The following is a 10,593-nucleotide window of genomic DNA, read 5'->3' as shown; positions in this document are numbered from 1 at the left end:
TGTCATTAAGTCGGTTCTGCCTCAGAGACCCTAGATGAGCAGAATGAAACGCCCAGTCCTGTGCCATCCTGACAAGTGATGTTTTGTTTGAGTCCATCGTTTGCCGTCATGGTATTAATTCATATCCTTAAGCATCTTCTTGGCAGCATTCAATTTTACCAAGAGTGATGTCTTTCTCCAAGGATTGATACCTTCCCATATGTGTCCCAAGTAGGTGAGACTAAGACTTATCATTCACACTTTTAAGGAATTCTGGCCACATTTATTCCAGGAGAGATATGTTTGTTCTTCTGGTAAACCATGGTGCATTAAATCTTCTTCACCAACACTATTTCTCAAATGGAAGAACTCTATATTCTATTCTACACCAATCATCAAGTAAGCGTCATCAAAAAATAGAGTTTCACTTACCTAGAAATCTGAATGAAAGACTTAACATCATAAAATGTCTCTCATTGTATCCCTTTTCTTAAGGTATTTACCGAGAAAAAACAATGAAATTAAAGCAGGTCATAGCAAAGATTGTTAATTTAAATCCACGATAGCCCAGATGAGCTGAAGCATGGATCCAAGTCAATCCCACTTGTATGTGATTCTTGTTCACAAAGGACCTAGGATATAAAAACCAACAAAATACAACTCTAGAAAATTCATGATAGCATATAGAAAGACTAGAATTCAAAGGGATTCTTTCACCTACAAGTAAAATCAGAAAGAAGGTAGACAAATAGAGACTGGAAAGGGAAATACATGTATGGATGTGTACGTGTGTGTACATGTACGTATGTGCAGACGTGCATAATTGTGCCCAGATGTGTGTGTGTGTGTGTGTGTGTGTGTGTGTTCTTCAAAGTGAAGGTGAGTTCCTGAAAACTACCTCTGAGGAAAGGGAAGGTTGCTCCCCATTCAACATTCTTTGATTCATCTAGATATTGCACTAGACTGGAAAAGTTTATCACTTAGGACTATCAACTGTTCATGTATGAGCATTAATTATTAGTAAAACAGTAGGCATACTATAAACTTTTAATGTTTCTGAAATTACTGAAGAAGAATTTATGCCTTTGAGTTGTGATGCTGAAGAAGAGAATTGAATATCACGGATTTCCAAGAGAACTAACAGGTCTGCCATGGAAGGTGTGAAACTAAGCTGCTCCTTGGAGGCAAGGATTTTGAAACTCCTCTTCACATACTTTTGGCACATAGCTAGTAGGAGGGACCAGTCTTTGGGGAAGGATAACATGCTTGGTAGGGTCAAGGGACAGCATAGAACAGGAAGATTCTGGATGAGACAGACAGACACAGTAACTGGGGTACTAAGGGTAAGTGTGTGAGAGAAAGTGGGAATGGCTCAGGATAGAGCAGGGTTCAGAGCTCTTATGCATAGGGCCACTGTGAGTTGTAGTCAATGCAACGGCACATAACAACAATAACTGCCATTCTGTTGATTCTCACAGAAATTTGCTGATATCAGTTATCAAAGCATCTAGTCACAGTTAAGATGACTTAGCAGAATGAAAACCTCACAGTTTATGAGCATTTGTAGATAAATTTTGTATCAAAGGGCTTTGTAGACAGAATCCAATAAAAACTATTAATACTGAATCAGTGAGAGGTGACCTTTGGGCTAAATAAGTTCAGTGCTGTCATCTCTTTTGTGGTGGGTTCTTTGATCAGCAATTCCTTTTGAAAGGGAGATTTAGAAGGAACTCAGTTTTCCATAATGTCTGTTCAGTGTATAATTACAGTACAGCAAGATGGCCAGTTGATCTTCATTGTGTAACTTAGTGGCCCAAGTTTATCATTCTTAACCTGTGAAAGGATGTGTAGCTATTTCCCCACAATTCTTCAAAAGTAAATGGTATTCTAATTCTAGAAAAAAGGAAATGACATTCTAATTATGGAAAATCTTTCCATTGATATTTACTCCAGTTTTCAAGGAGGTGGGGTACGGGGAGAAGAGAAGGGCAGCTCAGTTCACCAGATCCACTACATCAGACGGGGGTGCCAACAGTACAGAAGATCACTCCTCCCCACGCAGGATCAGTGTCCTGTGGAACAAGGTATCTTCTGGTCAGACGGGGAGTGCCACAGTACAGAAGATGAGTTCTTCCCCAAGCAGAATCAGTGTGTTCCATGGAACAAGGTATCTTCTGGTGAAGACTGCTTAGAGATATTTTCTAGAAAACAAATCACCTCTTCTAGGAAACTATTTATGAAGGGGGTGGAAGGTACTTTTCTAGAAAAAAGCATCTCTCAAAAACAGAGTAATTTCCTTTAAAGAAAAGACTTTCTAGACATGAAGTCACTTTGACAAAAATGCATTGGTGAAAATAGTGGAATCATTGCTTTCATGGAACCATGGCAAACCTCCACCAAGGATTTCACTTAGGGTGACAATGGCACCTGGTTCACCCTGGCAGGCACTGTGCTGAGTCTGTGAGGGTTGAACATTAGTGAGCACTCCAGTCCTGGCTCCTTCAGGCTGGGCCACATGGATTCCTTTTCCTTAACCACTATTCCTGCACAGATCTCTGCCGTTGCATTACCTCATTGCAACATGGTTATCACTACACACTGGCACCTCCCACTGCTGTGTGCTGCACAGGAGTGACCTCCTAACTGCAAAGATTGTGCCTCTATGTCTTTGTATTCTCACAATTAGCATACTCACTGCCCACACTGCCTCTCCCAGCTAGGTCATCCTCTCCTTACAAGGATCCATGAGTGAAGACAGGAAATCACCATCTTGAAGGGGAGACACACAAGAATGTCACGATGACTGCTGTAACTGACAGTCCAGCAGTCATTAATGCTGTCATATTTGTCAGAGTGATGACAACCTGCTCTTCACAGCTTCCTCAACGGTAGAAACAACTCCACAGAGGGCCCTCAGAAAACAAAAGCAATAACACAAAAACAGGTAAAGATGTTCAACAGTCAAACTTTCTACAGAATTTAGAAAAACCTGGAAGAAGAATGACATAAATGAGACATTAAGGTCAAAATCAATCAATCCTGGAAAGGCAGTAGATAGCACATTGGGTACAGGAGTTCTGTATCCAACATGGAATAATAGAATCACCACAGATACCTTTGCTGTTTCCAACTGTATCCATCAAAGCAACACTAAACTCCACCATCACTGAGTGAATTCTGTCTGCTTGAGCCTGTGGGACGGAACAGTGCTGGCCCAGAGGGCTTCCAAGGCTGTGAATCTTCATGGAAGCAGACTGTCTTATCTTTCTTCTGTAGAACTGATGGAGATTTGAACTTCCAAACTCTTGGTTAGCAGTTGAAGTGACCAAATATAAAACGAGAATCACACAGATCAACTTCTCTTCCTGTGAGTACGTCCTTCAGCTTTTTGATCCTGACTAGTTTCGTTTTTCCCCCACTCAGTGCTCTAATACCAAGGTCAATGGAAAGGAGCTGGAGGGCATCCACCAACTTTTCACATATTTAATTATCATTTAAGCCACAAAAAAAGGAACATTTCACTGAATACTCTCAGGAGAGTACCAACTTGTTAGCATAATCCTTGAGCTAAGTCTTTCCCTCAAACATCTGTCATAAAGACTGTAATCAAACAGAAAGAAAGCATGTTAAAGCATTGTGGAAAGTCTAAAATATTATACAAACGTGAGGTGAGATATACATCATCATTTACATATATATTTTTCTCTTTGGTTACATGATTTTGGCACTGGTATGGCCTTAGAATAAAGGATCATTGAAAACAGAAATACTATGTAATCCATAGTGTTGGCTGGGATTCCGTATTACTTCTGGCTGGTAAAATTTAATATGGGCATACATCAAAGACACAAAGGTTCAGTTCTAGATTAACGCAATAAAATAAGTCATATGGACTTTTTTTGGTCTCCCAAAGCAAAAAAAAAAAAATAAAAAAAAAAAACGTGACAAAAAAATTGAATTTCGCTTTGTATGGTTTTACTCAAATCACAAGTAAGTAAAAACCAACCAAAAAATCCCTAAAAATAAATAAATACAAAATTAATGTTTGCCAGTGCATATAAAAGCCATGTTTACTCTATACAATAGAGTATTAAGTATACAATAGCATTACGAAAATACTAGAAATACTGTGTTAAAAAAGGTGTATCACAGTGTCACAAAGTGAGCACATGGTGTTGGAAAAGTGGCACCAATAGACTCGGTTGGTTCAAAGTTGCCATAAAGTTTCAATTTGTAAAACAAACAAACAAGAGCTCACAGTGCCTGTGAGCTTAACATGCATTAATGACAAATACAATGAAACAAGATATATCTGTCTTCCAGAAAGGGTCATCAAGATAAATCCATGTTTCATCTTTGAGCAGGAACCAAGGATTGAACTGTAGATGCACCCTTCTCAGGTTTTAAAGTGAAAATCCAAGAATTCCTTCCACCATAAAGTGCCACCTCTTTTTTCTTCTAGAAAGATGCTTTGAGTATCTGACCCAGTTACATGTTTGCCCTCGTGCTTGTAACCCATCATCGTTCTTAATAACAGATGATTCAGAGGAACACCCACAAGAGGAAGTGACACTGTGGCAGCAACTTTGAGGATGGCACAAGATTGGGCAAGACTCAAAATTGTTCACAGCTCTGAGTCATATTTGACCCAACAGCATCTAACAGGATATGAGGAGGCAGTGAATCTGTGGCTAGTAAGGACCCACTGAAAAGAATGAGAGACCAAAACTATGACCAGTGGCCAAAGAAAAACAATGTAAGCACTTTTAAATGTAGTGAGTACAACTTCTAGAAACACATTCAATACCTTTAAATCCCTAAGGGCACAATATAAACTGAGTAAGCACAAGCAAACCTTCACATAATACTGATCACCTTTGGCAAATTATTTTGAAAATAGTTAAACAGAAAAGAAATGTACATTTATCTTAATTTTTAAATATTAACTGTATTTCATGATGGACCAATAGATAAAACGGGGAGTTTCTTTTCTAGCTAGCAATATTCCAGCTAATAAATGGAAAACAAAGGGCATCATTAGAATGTGATCATGGTACAATTGCTAGTGAATTGATCAGTCCATGCAATGATTATCTGAGGTAGAATACATGACCTCTTAGAAAGCAGTTGTGGAGAAGAGAATAAACAGGAGCCTGCATGTAATCAAAACTCTCATTCTAAGTGATGGATTATAGACAGGTGAAAAATAAGGATAAAAAAATCCCTAGAGAAACATATTAAATGATACCACAGGACGCAATAAAAAAATCCAGACAGTGGAAAATGCTATGGGCAAAAAGACAGAGAATTGCTTTCTCCAAATGCATCACTTAAAAAGAAAAAGACAAAATAACAGATGTGAACACAGCCTTGAGAGACAAGAGACAAATAAACCAGTTGCAACATACTTATTTTATTTGTATCGTGATCCAAACAAAATGGTATCTATCACAGTATGGAGATGTGAGTGTTACCTGGAATCTAATAATATGCAGGAATCATTGTTTCTAATGTGTACTTGTAACAATTACATTGTGACTTTATTGAAAGAGTTCTTTGTGTGTGTGTGTTCTGGGTGTGTGATATATATTTATATCACACACCCAGAATACACACACACACACACACATTTCTAGATAATAGGATTTCTGACCTTTGCTTCAAAATGCTTGAAGGGCAGGTGTGGAGATGAAAGTTAGTGAAGAATATATAATATGCTCTTCTATCTACTTTTGCATTACTTTTAAGCATCCACAGTAAACTACGTTTTAAAAAAGGTACAGTTGTCTAAGAGAGAAGGGGATCGGATAGTCTTAAAAAACTCATAGATTATGACATTTTAGTTAAACATTCTGCTTTTGGCACATTGATGAATGTAGAAGAAACCACCATGCCTATCCCCATGGTTATGAGAGTCCAGGAAGTAAAGAGACATGCTGTTCAAGTCCCTTGCATCATCTGTAAACATCAATATTCATGTTGGATAAAAAGAACAAAAGCTTTAGTACAATATAGTGATGGATAAAATCCAAGGAAATACAAATATACATCTGTGTAAGATTATTCACATCCAAGTAATTGTTAAATGGAAACAATGGAATTTGCAAAGAGAAGTACAGACATACGATGGAGTATTACTCAGCCAGTAGGAAAAGCAAAGACTTATCACAACTGTACCGCGGATGGTTTCGGAAGGCATTATGCTAAGAGAAATAAGTAAAACACAAAATGACATGTATCATATAATCACATACCTATAAAAAAGGATGCTATGTTGTTAAATGCCGTCGAGTCGTAGGCAACTCATAGCAATCCTATGAATGAAAGTCCTTGACACTTGGGTGACTTTCATCCTTTTTCCAGGCTCATAGGGTTTCTGGAGGCAGAAAGCAAATTTATAGAAACTAATGTTTATTTGTGATTACCAAGGAAGGGTAAAGAGACTAATGGTGATTTTTTTAAAAACCCACTAATTAAAGGCAGGGTTGCACAATTGATTATTGACCATACGCTGTACTTCAGGTAAAAGTATGACCTGCACAGGTTGTGAGATAAACATACTTACAACAGGGGGAGGAAAGGGTGGCTGTCCAAACTTGCTGTGCACAGCAAAACGCTTCATGGAACATGGCTCCTTGGTCGGGAGGTTTCATAGCATCATTTCACAGGGTCATAGTTTCATGGCACATCCCAGATAATTGGCCTAATTATGGATTTAATGCTTCTGTTCTCCTTCTAGGCTCATTGCATAATGTGTGGGGTTGAAAAACGTTGTCAGTGGCCATCCAAGGCGCAACAGTTAATCACCATTTGCCAACCTGCCTTCTCCTCTGGGACAAAAGAGGAAAAGGGAGAGACTTGAAGAGGAGGCGGACATGGAAATGCACTGACTGTTTGCATAGACAACTCCCTGTTTTGCCCTGAGAGGAGGAGCTGGATAACACGCAGATACAGAGGCTATTACCGAACATTTCCATCTAAGATTTGGTAGAAAAATCTGGATCAAAAAGGAAGGAAATGAGGAATAAAATTTAAGATTCTTGAGGACTCCCTGCTGTAGGGAGCCATTAAAGGTAAATGTCCTCCTGAAATTGCTGCCTGGAGATAATGCTTAAAGCTTAAACAAAAAATCCCTTGAACCCATCTTAAGTCAGAACACAATCTTGCTGAATTAGTGAAAAAGGCATAACTTGAGTCTTGAGCTCTTAAGAACAATCTTTATGGGATCAAACTGGCAAGAACAACTTGAAAGATTAGGTAGGATCCACAGGTTAAAGTTAGTTTATGTTAATGAGGAAGGAACTCCAAAAAGGAAGATGAGAATGTTGTAGAACTTGAAGAACATCATCAAGGCCATCAAGTTGCACACTTGACTCTTTGCACAACGCAGGACTTAGGGAGCAATAACCTCCCTAGCAGCCAAGAACACACGTACAACTTACTGCTGTCCTTCCAGCCATGTGGGTTTGAATGCACAGGCTGAGTCTTGTACAATACAGCTTTGAGGTTCTTTGGCCACTTAGACATGGATTACTTCTTTTTCTCCTTCTCCTTCTCCTCCTCCTCCTCCTCCTTTTCCTTCTTCTTTTTCGTCTCCTTCGTCTTCTCCATCTTCTTCTTTTATTATTTTTATTATTATTATTATTATTATATAATTATTATTAATCTCAAGTGTTGTGAGTATCCATTTAAAAATGTCACGTAGTACAAATTATCCCTGCAAGACCAGTTACTCACTTGAAACCATTCTCAAGCTTTCTGCAATAGCACTGGGGAAATCTACAGAAAAGTGGGTCCCCGAAGTTCAAACCCTTATTTTTCAAGGTTCATCTGTACATAAAACAGCTTGATTGGCACATGTTTTACTAAAATTTAGGAGGGAAAAAGTAAAAGAAAAGTGAAGCTAATTTAACAGACAGTAAGCTCAGTAGAGTGAATTCAGAGTCATACCAGAACAAGATAGGTATTACATCCACTCCGCCATCTTTCAGAGCGCATCTACCCCACCACCTACACACATAGAGAGAGAAAGATAGCTATCTACACAGGCCAGAGTACAGGATCCAGTTGTTCTTGTATCCTGTGCCACAGTGTTTTTCCCACTTAGACCAACCCCACATAACAGTGACAAAATGGCCTTTCTAGGCTGTGATCTCTACAGGATTCGACCATCTCATCTTTCTCCAGCAGGTTCTAATCACCAACTTTTGGGTTAGCAAATGTTGTTGTTGTTAAGTGCCGTCAAATACACACCTAAATATGGAAGCACTACTTGAGCTCTTTGATTAAATTAGGTAATTGGAAAGCCTGAAGATATGTTTCAAGCAAATTTGAAGTAAAGTAGCTTGGAGAAGAGAAGGCTTGTTGAGATAATGACTCCATGACTTATACAGAAAACAGGAAGATTTAGATATCGTGTTTGTACAAACTAGGCTACGACTATTTCCTCTGTGCATCCTAGACTATGTTTATCTGCTCTTTACCTACTAGGATGACTAGCTCTTCTGATCAACTGGGCTCTGAGAAGCTCCTTTGAGTCTGACTATTTCCTGTGTCTCCCTGGCGATGACTGTCCACTGGACTATACCATTCTGTCACCCATGTCTAATAGATTATGACTCTTTCCTCCATATAGGCTCATTATGACCATCTCCTCCATGTATCCAAGAGAGATTACCAGAAATCAAAACCAAGTCACCATCAAATGTTTCTACTTTATGTTGAGTTGCCGAACAGGTCAGTGATACTTCCTTCAGGGTTATACATGTACATGCAGAATAATATACTTCCTTTTATGTCACAAAATATTTTAAATGGATTCCATGAGAACCCCAAATGAGAGTTTGGATTCAGAACTGTATCAACTGTATCATAATAACTCTGCTCCTCTCTTCCCCCTCTTGTAATGACAGTCACTTTCAGGGATTATTATTAGCCTATTTGTCTCCAAATCACAGGTTTTGCTCTTTAAAATTAGCCTCCTTTTCCTCCTCCTGCCTGATTTGTTCACTGTTGTCATGATGTAGTTCACAGTATAGCATTTGATCAGAGAGAGGTGATTGTTACCTAGTTTGAGCTCAGCAAGAAACAGGTGACTAGAAAGGAAAATAGGTTCTATATATACACACATGTAAGTATAAATGATGGGGAAGGGAAGAAGCAGGATGGAGAACATGGCAAGTAAATTGTAGCCATTAAAAGTTTTTGAGTGGAAATAAAAGGCTTATATTGCAGTATGTCTAAATGGAGACAACGCTGAAGATTTAGACTTGTAATTTACAAAAGAATGCCGGGGACATTGAGTTAACCAGTGTCCACGTCTGTTCTGACATCGTGCATTGTTACCTTATCTTTCTGACTTGAGGAGAAGCTGAGACTATAAACAGAAAATGATAGAATTAATGATATTGACATTACCCTGAGATGATTGAGTTCTTTTCCTGGGAGCCCTCGGAGCCTGGTTTTCAAGGATACTGTCACAAGCAGCCCTCACTCAGGTTTTTGTTGAAATCATAAATATAAAGAAGTTTCCTCCCAAGCAGACTGCCTTCTGCTTTTAGATTAACCTGGGTATTTGGCTAGATTTTATGAATGCCTGCCATGACTAAATCTAATGAAACTTAATGTAGATGGAAGACAAAATATCAGCCTTCTGTTTACATGTGCCAGTGTAAAGTTATTTCTTTAATCATGTCATACCACCACTAATGCAAAAATAACCCAGAATGAATAGCACAAACAATGCCTGGGTATTATAAATGTGTTTAAATTTCATAGCAGGAATTCACCAGAATCCACGGCCTGACGCCACACTTTATTAGCTGTGTGACATTTGTGAATTCTCAGCTCCCACACCAGTGAAATGAAACATTCGGAATGAGAGCTTCATCCTCTCACCTCATTCTAATCTCAACAGTCTTTGAGCCTGAATTGAAAAATCAGAAATAAATAAGATGTATACTTTATATATTTATAAACAAAAAGGCAAGGTAATATATAGAAGGTATTAGAAGAAAGTTGACTCAAACCATAACCCTCATTTTTGATGGAGGAAGGAATCTGAGTATAGTTCATAGGCAATTTAGTTTTATTCCATCTATTTTATGTCTTCTGAAGTTTCTGTAAAGTGTTTTTATCTCTTCTTAATTTTTATATTTGTGTGCAGATGAAATTTATATACATTGTGTATCACACAATCATTCCCATTCATTGTGTTTTGTAAAATTAATCATATAGTTCATATGTAAGTTCAAATTAAAGTTAAAGAAGATTAAATCATATCCACAGGAATAAAAATTTGAAAGTTGATCTTGAATCTATCGCCCCTGAATTTCAAAACCAACTCAGGAATAGCTTTGAGGCCTAGAACACTAATAAACAAAGACTAGATGAGCTAGTCAAGTCAAATCTGACTAGTACAGGAGGATATTGTTCCCCCTTCTCCAGCAGAGCCTCTGGTGGATTCAAACCGTGCACCTCTTGGATTGCAGTGCAGCTTCTTGCCACTAGGCCACCAGCGCTTGCCATGGGAAAGTCTGCTGTTAGGGACCTCTCCAAAGTACTGAAGAGCAATGGTGTCTCTCTGGAGACCAAGGTGCGTCTGATACAGGCCAT

This window comes from Elephantulus edwardii, unplaced genomic scaffold (assembly GCF_000299155.1).
Source record: "Elephantulus edwardii isolate Elephantulus edwardi_28Jun2011 unplaced genomic scaffold, EleEdw1.0 scaffold00055, whole genome shotgun sequence".
Classification (NCBI taxonomy): domain Eukaryota; kingdom Metazoa; phylum Chordata; class Mammalia; order Macroscelidea; family Macroscelididae; genus Elephantulus; species Elephantulus edwardii.
This window is presented reverse-complemented; position numbering follows the sequence as displayed.